We start from the raw sequence: 12,075 nt of genomic DNA, 5'->3' as shown, positions 1-12,075 counted from the left end.
TCAGAGTAAAAAAAAAAAAAAAAATTCTTTTGGTTATAAGCCACTGAGATTTTGTGATGGGCTAATATGCTTTAAAACTTAACTAACATATTCAGTTTCTTATCTATAAATGGGTTTAATGATGCTGTTTATTTTGCAGCTAGTGAGACATCTGCTGAAATAACAAATCAAAGGGGGACACGCATGGTAGAAAGAGAATGAGTAACTCACAATATTGTAGGGAGCCTCATTAAATTTATTTGACTGGGGTTTTGGGCCATCTTTCATTGCTTCTTTTCTTTTTTTTACTGTGATAAAGTATATATAACATAAAATTTACTACTTTAACCATTTTTAAGTGTGTAGTTCAGTGATATTAAATACATTTATAATGCTCTGCAACCATCACCACCATCCATTTCCAAAACTCTTTCATCTAAAACTCTATTCCCATTCCTATTAACATTAATTTCCCATTTCTCCCCTGCGCCCAGCTCCTGGTAACCACCACTATACTTTCTGTCTCTATGATTTTGACTACTCCGAATACCTAATATAAGTAGAATTACATCGCATTTGTCTTTTTGTGACTGGCTTACTTCGCTTATCATAATGTCCTCAAGTTTTATCCATGTTGTGGCATATATCAGAGTTCCCTTGCTTTTTTATGGCTAAATAATATTCCACTATAGATAGATGATAGATAGATAGATAGATAGATAGATAGATAGATAGATAGATAGATAGATATTGATAGATGTAAATATGATCACATTTTTATTACCCATTTAAACATCACCATATACTTGGGTGCTTCCACTTTCTAGCTATTGTGAAGAATACTGCTATATATATATAGGTGCACATATATTTCTTCAAGACCCTATTCTCAATTCTTTTGTGTTTATATCCAGAAGTGGAATTTCTGGATCACATGGAAATTCTATTTCCAATTCTTTTGAGGAAATGCCAAACTGTTTTCCACAGCAGCAACATCATTTTACATTCCCACCAGCAATACACACGAGTTCCAATTACTCTATGTCCTCACCAACACTTGTTATTCTGTTTTTCGATGTAGCCACCTTGATGGGTCTGAGGTGATACTGTAGTTTTAATTTGCATTTCCCTGATGATTATGGATGTTAAGCATCTTTTCATGTAATTGGGCATCTGTATATCTTCATTGGAAAAATGTTTATTCAAGTCTTTTCCCCCTTTTTCACTGCTTCTTTTGTATTGGGAAACATGAAAGATTCTACAGGCAGTTTAAAGTAGTGGGAACTCCACTTAAATGGAAGTTGGCTTTTATCCTTGCTGTACTTAACCTCTTTAAACATCACCCTTTCTTTTTTTAGAAGCTTAGTTTTCTGATTTGCGATTAATATATAGACATACAAAACTTTACGAAATCTAATACAACACACATGGAATGCTTTATTTTATTGTACATAACTTCAAAATTTCAACTTCGTAACAAAAAAATTATTTAAAGATCCATGTTTCCTTCTTAGCAAATGTTGTATCCTCACTGCATTTAAATGAAAGCATTGCTTCCCAAAGTCGTTTTCTGCTTTGATGAACTTTTCTTCTTCAGAGCAGAGACATTTCATAATGATTTTTAGCAGCAGCTTCCTCATTTCCAACATTGACCCTGCCATTGTATTACTTCTTCCTATTCCATCTGCAGAGTAATTTTCTAAAGTGTCCTCTTTTCCTGTGTTTAATTTGAAATTGTGCAAACCTGCCACATCCATGTTCAGTTGTTAATATTATAAAACAACTGAAGCTCTGAAGTAATAACAGAATACCTTATCTAAGGGGTGAAAACACTTTCATCGTTCACTTTTTGCTCAAAACTAACACTAAATAATATTACCCACAAATGAAATGAAAGCTTTCAGCAGCTTAAAGGATAATTCGTGAATATTATGTTCATCCATTGTCATTATGGATACTGGCAATTTGGGGCAAATAATAACTATGCATAATAGCCCCATATTTGGAGCTTATATTTTGCATAACAGAGTTCATTAGGTTTTATGGAAATATGTACAGTTTTGTTCTGCATCAGCCTGAGCATGATTTAAAGAAGCAAACTCTCAGCAACAGATGAAGGTTCAATAACTTACCCAAGATGACATGACAGCCTCATCTCTCCCTGCTGCCTCCTCTGAGTTGTGTAGGAGCATCCTGAATGTCCCTGGAGTTTACACAGATCACATCTTACTGACTCCATTTTGGGGGGGAGGGGGGGAAGGCCTGTTTGAATCAAGTTATTCTCATTGCTACATCTTTGCACATGGAATTATACAACCCCTGGCACAAGACCCGTGAGGGTATCTCAGTCTCAGACACAGGTAAGGGCAGTGAAGTGGGTCGTCCTAAAAGCAGTGTCATGGATTTGAATTTATTTGACAGGAAGAGGGATTGCAACAGAATATCAAAAGGGAAGAAGTAGGGAGCTCCACATAGATGAATTATTTTAGGCATAAAGAGATTATTGTGGTGAGATTAAGAAAGAAAGATTAATCCAAAATTATTACAAATAAAGATTCATGACACACCAACAAATTTGATATATATCATAGTCAATTTCTACAAACCATATTTGATTAATCAAAGTATCCCATTTCCCAAATTTACTAAATAGCAAAACAAAACAAACATGATCCTGTTTTCAGAGACAAATTCTTGATACTGCCAGCTTTCCGATAAAATATATACAGTGCTTCTAAGATAGGGAATAATTTTAACTTTGTAAAATGTAGATATATAATTGAAAGGTGTGTGTGTGTGTGTGTGTGTGTGTGTGTGTGTGTGTGTGCCTGAAATGTATTAATCTTGCAATAGTATTAGAAGAAATACTTCTATTTTAGAGAGGATTTTCCTTGGAAGAATGTGGATGGTACAGTAGAAGATTAGGTAATTTCTAATAAGTGATCTATATAGGAAAATCTTGCTTGCTATATTAAAGGAATAGAAAGAATAATTCAAATAAATTCCCCACTTGCTTGTGGAGCTAAAAGTAATCTGACAAAAGTTAAATATAAGAATTTCTTTTCATTAAATCGAAAATAACTAAAAGCATTTGTTCAGTTTGACTTCTGTCTAAACTTCCCAAGAATGATGGCATATCATAATGGATTTCTTTTCCCTCCTGGCAAAGCCAACTGTCATCATCATAGACTAATTGAGAAACACTTCAGCTAACTAAGGCACAAAAGTGCTAATTTTCTTGAAGTCGTTAATATTTATTGGTGTACACATTCATTGCTTCAAAAACAAAAGTATCCCCTTTTTAGGTTCACAGTGCAAAGATTAAGATACGTAAAGAATAGAACTAAAATAGTTATTCAAGCAAGTGAAAGAAATAAAATGATGGGATTTTATATTGAGAAAAAATATATCATCTTTCTATTTCACTTATTTTATCTTGGTGATGATGATGTATGTTAAAAATGTCATCTGAATTGAATGACAGATGCAAAAGTATTTGTCTCTGGAAAAATGTAAGGAGCCACTCTGGGTAATACACATTAATTCATTCTGTGCTAAAGTCAAGGTAACAGCTGTTTGCAGTTCAGGAGGCAAATGAGCAGTCAGACTTTGTGCTCATCCTGTCTTCAGAGTCTCTGCCATCCTGCAGAATAATCGGAGTGAACTGTGGCATACATAGATGCCTCTGTAAAATATTTGCCAGAGAAAAGAAGTTTAGAGCATCAAATGTATCAATGTTAAAAATGTATTTGGTGGCTGCTTTCCAAGCAGTTGGAGAAATTTACAGTAATGATGGGGGGGGGGGGAATACCACATACTTTTAGAGATTAGCTTACTTTGGTATCCAACAGTGTACACTGACACTTTAGGGAAATTTCTGGAGAAGGTGACTCATGGAGAGAGGACTGATTTCTGCTTCTTTTTCCATTTCTGTGGCCTCTTGGGTTTAGTGAAAGACAAAGTACAACAGGGATTCTATTTAAATTAAAAGTGCAGTTGGAAGAACAAAACTGATTAATTTAGAAGGAAACAACGTTCACAATAATAACCTAGGTCTGAGAAAATAATATCATAATTGGGGTATCTGTTCAGAATCCCCTTTACCGAGAGTTGTGTTTAGGTTGCCTAAACTGCCTTGTCTAAGCTGAAATAAATGCTCAGTTCCTTTCTAGCATTTTCCTTTTAAGTTTAAATTCCTTTGTGTACTCATATGTAAGGATTTTGCAGCTTGAAAATGGAAAGGAAGCACTCACACTTGTTTCTTTAGCAAAGTCAAACTTTAAAGAGCATCATCTCTTTGGGAGAGGAATGATTCCATATCCTCATTTTGTTTGCTTCATTAGCAGGGTTGGTTTTATTTCTCTCATTCTTTAGAAACACAACACATTTCTGTTCTGTTTCTCTTCTCCAGAGGTCATGGAGATGGAAGCAAAGAAAGGCAAGTCCATTCTGGCAGAGTCATTCCCTGTACTGTGGCAAATAACCTGAGAACACTTCATAACTGATGCTTCCAAGTGAGCTGAAACTGACAGGGGCTAGGCTTTCTCCTCCAGGGACATAATGTCCTTAATAACCATCCTCCTACATTATGATCAGCTCACATTTCTGAAATGTGTTTGAACACTGTTCAATTAAACACTTTTACTTCAAAACAGACAAGCCGAATGAAATCTGAAGAGTAGTGATTTAGGAGTTAAATAATTACATTGATTTAGCACCCAGCCTATGAGGAAACTCTTAAATCTTTATATTTGTGACTTTCATTTTTTATATTTAAATTTTTTAAATACCAGTATTGTGATTGTGTCATTAAAGATTGTCCAGATTTATTTCTGGCCACCGTATTATCTTATTGCCTTGGAAGTTGTGTTCTAAATGACCACTCTCTCCTTCACTGGGACATATAGCTAATAAACAAATAAGCTGCTTAGAAACCCTAATGCTAAGCTACTTGCTACATGCTCTGGGGTGGAGTGGAGTCAGCAAAAAGATAGAAAGTGAAATCAAAACAACAACATGTATTATGTTGTAAATATAAAAAACTATGTGGACTGAAGGAGTGGAGAATACACCTCATAGTATAGTGGAGATTTACATTGAAATTTACATCCATGATTGGGGAAAATGGAAATACTGAGTGTAGAGGACACAGTCACAGGAAGGTTGATGGGTTTTTTTAACTCCGATATGTAGGTATAGTTACAGCCACGGTGTAGGGAAAATGGATTCTTCAGTAGAAAACTATGCATTGTGTATAGCTCACCCTTCTGCTTTATCTGACTGATTCTGTGGGAGCTATTTTGCAACTCTGTAGATGATCAATAACTGAGTTGAATCGGCAACCTTGTGGTTGAGAGCCCACTGGCCCATGTGGGATTCGAACCGGCAGCCTTCGGAGTTAGGAGCACAGAGATCCAACCGCCTGAGCCACCGGGCTGCCCGCTACTGACTCTGTTGTACACTGCAGATGGTAAATGTAAAATGGCACAGCAACTTGTGAAAATAGTATGTTAGTATCTTATAGAGTTAAACATACACTCATATGACCTAGCAAAACCACTTCTGGATATATGTCCAGGAGAAATTAAATCATAGTCTATGCAAAGACTTATATGTGAAAGTTCACAACAGACTTCATCACAATAGGCAAAACCTTGAAGTAATTCAAATGCCTATTGGTGAATGATAAATAAATTATGGTATAATTGTAATATAGAATACACCTTAGCAATAAAAAGGGATGAACTCTTAATCACATGTAACAACTTGAATGCTGTCAAAGTCAAACAAAATCGACTACATAATATATAATTGTACTTGTACAAAATTCTAAAAAGGCAAAACTATAGTGGCAGAAAGTAGACCAGTGATTGCCTGGGCCAAAATTCAGGGAAGAATCTTGTGCAGAAGATCCCAGGAAAACTTTCTAGAGTGATGGAATGGTTTTAAATGATGGTGGTGGTGATTTTTACATAACTGTGTATGTTATAAGCTGAATTGTGTCCCCCTAAAAAATGTACGTGTTGAAGTCCTAACCCTCAGTATTTCAGAATGTGATCATATTTGGACATTGGGTCTTCAAACAGGTAACTAGGCTAAAATGAAGGTGGGGCTTAATCCAATAGGACTGGTCTCCTTATAAGAAGAGGAAATTTGGACATAGGCACAGAGGGAAAATAATGTGATGACACAAGGACAAGATAATGGCTATCTACAAACCAAGAGAAAGGAACAGATCCTTCCTTCACAGCCCTCAGAAGGAATCAAACTTGTCGACGCCTTGACTTTGTACTTCTAGCCTCCAAAACTGAGACAACACATCTCAATTGTTTAAGCCACCCAGTCTGTGGTACTTTGTTATGGCAGCCCTGACAAACTTACATGATGGCATATAATTACTGAAATTCATGAAACTGTACTCTTAAAGTGGGCAAATTTTACTATGTGTAAATTATACCAAATAAAGCTGGGAGGAGAAAAAAAACAGTCCCACACCATTAAAAAAAACAATAATAATAATAATTAACAATAATAATAATAATTATTAATAATAATAATAGCTATTTCCTAGAGGCTTTGGTCTATCTATCTATCATCTACCTATCATCTATCGATCTATCTTATTTAGCTCAACTTCTCTCACACAACCACCCTGAAAGAAGTGATCACTGTTTTTTACTTTCACATAAATAATGTGAAGAAATAATGCTGGTGAACATGTGAGAACATGACTGGAAGTAGCTAAGCGAGACCTTTTGTTCAGCCGGTTCCAAGTACTGTCAATTTAACGAACCAAATCAAGGATTTATTTAAGGGGACTTATAGACATTGACTTTATTGTGACAGCAGATGTAGTATGTTTTCTAAAGCTGAAAAAATCAGGAGTCATAACCAGCAAATTCTTTGGAATAATCCTTAGCAAAGTCCAGAGCTTTAAAATGAGCCATTTTTTGATGTATGCTAGGCAATGTCATTTTAAATCAAATTGTTGCTCTTTGTGCCCAACTTCCAATAAAAATAAAAAAATCCATTGATTCCTAATGGATAGCTTTTCTGTGAGAGGTAAAGCAAGCCCAGGAAGATCCTCAGGAGCGTTCTCCAAACAACATAAAAATGCACAAAACAAAATAGTGACTGAGCAGCTTTAATAAGGGCTTGTGATTTTATTTGCTTTTCTGAGAGATTCACTTATGATTGTGCTATTTCTTTTAGGAAACAAAATTCACGTCATTTTTATTTCATGGTGGACAGAGAACTGGAAAACAGATCATTAATGTGGCACAATGATTGATTCCTAGCATATGCTTTACATTTAAACAATAAGATGATCCAATTTCCAGACAGTATGTGACCTTTGTGCCCGAAAGTTCAGATGAGAGGAAACCTAAGCAATTCTCCTTGGCTCATGAAGATGCAATCATCAGCTTTGTAAGCAGAATGGAAGATAGTAGTAAGCAGGTTGTTTTACTTGGGTTTTTTATTTTCTCTTTCTCTTTTAAAAAGAACAGAAGATCTTCTAGGGCATCTACCACATCCAGTTTCTCTCAAATCCACAAGAACAAATCACCCCAGTGATCAGGAAAAGGGATAACATTTTGTTTACATCACAATGAGAAATCTCTTATACAAATGCCCATAGCATTATACAAATATTGATGAAGGATAACCAAGAAACTGGGAGGAATCTAGAAACTTTGTTCTGAAAAAAATCTCAGAACCAGAGGTCAGGGCAGCTCATTTTAACCAACAGGTCAGTAGGTTAGAGAAAGAGAGGACTGCACTAGAAGATTAGAGAAAAGCCTAGAAGCAACGTGTTCCAGGTCAGAGTTTTTAAAGCTCAGTTTATGGATCCATCCTTGTAGCCAAAAGTACCCAAGCACTTAACAAAATTCAAAATCAGAAATGACAGATGTTTTCCTCTCTGCATCACTTTATTTTCTGATTTTTATAATTACAAGTTCAGACAATTAAGCTCGCGAACTCATCTTAGAAAAAGTGCTACATACCTCATTACTGCATATCACTACAGTCACCTTCAAAATACTCCCCTTGGGAAACTATGCACCGACACCAGTGCCTAGTCCATTCTTCAAAGCAATTTTGAAACTCTTTTTCTGGAATGGCCATGAGAGCTGTTATCGTATTACACTTGCTGTCTTGAATGTCATCAAAATGTCTTCTTTTCAATATTTCCTTTATCTTCAGGTAAAGAAAGAAGTCATTGGGGGGCAGATCGAGTGAGGAGGGAGAGTGTTCCAATACAGCTATTTGTTTACTGGCTAAAAACTCCTTCACAGACAGTGCCGTGTGAGCTGGTGCACTGTCGTGATGAAAGAGCCATGAATTGTTGGCGAAAAGCTCAGGTCGTCTAACTTTTTCATGCAGCCTTTCCAGCACTTCCAAATAGTAAACTTGGTTAACTGTCCAGTTGGTACAAATTCATAATGAACAATCCCTCTGATATCAAAAAATGTTAGCAACATCGTTGCAACAAGTTCACAAACTTAATTGTCAGACCTTGGATGTCTAAGCAAAGAGGAATCAGCAAAAAAAAAATTTTTTTTTTCAGTCAAGAGATGATCTTGAGAAAACTTGCCATATGCCAGCCAGGTTGCTGGAGTTAATTTTAGACATGACAGCTTGATCAGAACCTCAGAGTCACACTGACGTTTGAGAAGGATGTGTAGATCTTATAAGACAGAAAGCCAACTCTCTCCCATTGTTACCAGTCACTGGTGTTTGAGGCAGCAAACCACTGTATGCCTTTCACCTCATTCATAGATCAGGAAATGTATCATCTTTACCTATAGGAGTTAATGAGGAACATAAGTAAAATTATTCTTTGGAGAATAATTATTATACCAGTGGTTCACAAAAAGTTCCAAAGGAATTGCCAGATTTAGTGAAAATTTTCTAGGACCTACTGAATAAAAAAAATGTGGTTGTGACAAATATATTTACTTATCTCAATGCCCAAGACTCTGGATACTGACCCATCACATAGACTTTACTATAAAACAATTTCATCTATTTGTGAAAACAAAATATTGTAATAATCCATACTATTGTCATATTTCCACTTTATTACACTTTTTCTAATTTTCTCCCTGTTAGCTTTATTTGGTGTTGTCAGGGAAAACAGAATATACTTCAATAAATACCTGTTAATGTGATTTGCCTTGTGCCTTAAGTGAAGGAAAATGTATTCTGTGTGTATTTTTATTTCTGTACTTGTTTTTCTTCTATATGAATGTATGACCTTAGATAACAGTGCTTATCCATGGCTTTGCCTGAGATGAAACTCACTTGTCACCATATTCATGCAGATTCAAACTTTACAGATTTTTCTCCTCAGTTCAAAAGGCTTTTGGGGGTGGGGTGTCAGGCAGGCATAAAATTTATTTTTTCAAATGGTCAACCAGTTATTTCAAACCACTGACAGTTTTTCCTTTGTAGTCCTCACAAGAGGTACTCTTTAAGGGAAATAAATTTTATCTTCATTAGGTTAATTAAGAAAAGAGAGAGAAAAGTCAGGAGAGGTTAAAATATTTTTTTTTTTTTTAAAAAGGAAGACTTCCATCAGATAAAAATGTCAGACATTCTGTTTTCTCTGACAGTTAATACCAAATAAAACTAACAGGGGGAGAAAATTAGAAAACCTTTAATAAAATAGAAATATGACAAGAGCATTGGTTACAATATATTTTGGTTTCACAAACAGGTGATATATTAGTTCCTAGGGCTGTCATAACAAGATGCCACTAAGTAGCTTAAACAACTGAAAGTTATTATCTCACAGTTCTTGATACTAGAAGTCCAAGATCAAGGTGTCAGCAGCAAAGTTGGTTTCTTCTGAAGGCTATGAGGGAGAAATTGTTCCAGGCTTCTCTCCTACCTTCTGGTGGTCTGCTGCTTGTCTTTCACATTCCTTGACTCATAGACACAATACCCCAATCTCTGCCTCTCTCTTCACTTGGCATTCTTCTTTTGTGTGTTTGTATCTGTCTGTGTCCAAATTTCCCTTTTAATAAGGATACCAGTCATATTGTATTAGAGCCCACCCCAATGACCTCATCTTAACTTGTCTACAAAGACCCCACTTCCTAACAAGTACACTCACAGGTACAAAGGGTGAAAAGTACAACATCTTACAGTGGAACATAATTCAACCCAAGAAGATGTATTGTTGCTTATTTACACTGAAGCACTCACTCTAAGAGCCAACCACTTTACTAGATTACTTATTTGCTTAATTATTACATAAGTGTTAATTAAGCTTTCAGCAGACCTTCAGACTTCAGGAAAAGGAGCCTCAGTGACAAGAAGGTTTTACAATAGAAAACCTCTTGAGCGTGTGATTACTAAGGGGCATGTATGTTTTTCTGAGCTTGCTTACAGACCCGCAAGTCAACAGTTTTTCTCTTTCGGCAGTGGCATCAAAAGGGTGGTGAGCTCTTGTGACCCCAAAACAGACAGCAGGTGTATTATATAGCCTGATGTGTCCAACAGAGCATGGGGAGACCAATACAGTTTGGAAAATGATTGACTCTGTGAGTCATCTGCACTGCATAATAAACATGGCTGATAAGAGCAGTTTCTTTTAGGGTCCTACTTTTTTAGACTTTTTTGGAAAAATATCTATGTTCTTCTATTGTTTCAGTTCTTTCTCCAGGAAGGAAATACTGAACATTTTACAAAATAGTGATGAATCACAAATAGCTTTTCTCTGAAAACTTTTCAGTAGACCTCTGTGGATGAATATCTTCCCAACAGGTGAGACAGACATTCGTCAGCATCCTCCAACAGGAAACTATCCTCGGGTTTTGTCTATGGTAGTGTTTCTTACAGGGTGGTTGCTAGACCAGCAGTAGCCCATCACCCGAAAACTTGTTAAAAAGGCAAATTCTTGGGCCAAACCCCAGACGTAGTGAATCAGAAACTTTGGGGGTAAGGTTTAGCAATCTGTGTTTTAACAGCCTCCATTCTGAAGTCTCCTTAAAGTTGAGAACCAATACGACCTAAACAAAAACCATCCGATTTTTTTTCATCACCAGCATTTAGGGGTGTCCTTTAAGTTGTACGTTTGGTCTTATAGGATGCTCTTGGTGTCCTGAAATATTTCTTTGTTAAGAAAACTTTAGAGGTTTTTTTTTTTTTTTCCCTGATTTAAAAAGCAACAAGTGCCAGAATATTTTCACTGTTGCCTGTTCAAACTTACTTTGAGGAGGAGAGAATACTCTCACATGTAGTCATTGCAGAGAAAAATTTCAGGCATAGAGTCAGTCTTGTTTATCTCATTCAGATTAGAGAAACCTCCCAATAGAAATCTGAGAGCTGATGTGCTCTTGCTATATACATTTAAAAAACACACACCATGAATGCCATCCCAGATCTGCTGAATCAAAATCTTTGTTGTCAGAGTTTAGTGGTTACCAGAGGGGAAAGGGAGCAGGGGGAAGTAGAAAAGGGTAAAGGGGGTCAAATATATGGTGATGGAAGGAGATTTTTTTTTTTAATATCATAATGCTTCTTTTATTACTTATCATGGGAACACATTAAAAGAAAGAAAATACAAGATTTCACTGATTGGCCTAGCACTGAGCCCGGGACCTATTATAATAGAGGAAATAAATTAAAGATGAAAGGAAGCTTAACAGAGTAGGTGGGAAAGAAAGTTCATTTGAGAGAATAGTCATATTTGTGAATTCCAATCAGCATGGTGGAAACATCTTATAGAGTCTTGGAAATGTAGAACTTAAGGACAGTTGAGAGGTTAGGACTGGAGAGCTTTTTCTTACTTTTAATTTTTGATTATAAAGGTAACATGCATCATTACAAAATATTCCATTTTTAAAAGCATAAAGAAGTTAAACTGCTTTGTGTTATAAAGTGAGAGGAATTAAGTTTGACTAGTGAGGCTAAAATAGAGAAGTAGGGAGTTTTAGAAATCAAGGGAAGGCTGAAAGATTTTCAAGGACATTCACTTTTTTTCTTTATTTCTCTGATATCCCATCTCTTCTCATTTTCAGTAGAAAGTGTACAGTATGTGATTATATACGCATGATTGAAAGGGCTGTTTTCCAATCATAGTTAACA

This window comes from Rhinolophus hipposideros, assembly GCF_964194185.1.
Source record: "Rhinolophus hipposideros genome assembly, chromosome: 6".
Taxonomy (NCBI): domain Eukaryota; kingdom Metazoa; phylum Chordata; class Mammalia; order Chiroptera; family Rhinolophidae; genus Rhinolophus; species Rhinolophus hipposideros.
This window is presented reverse-complemented; position numbering follows the sequence as displayed.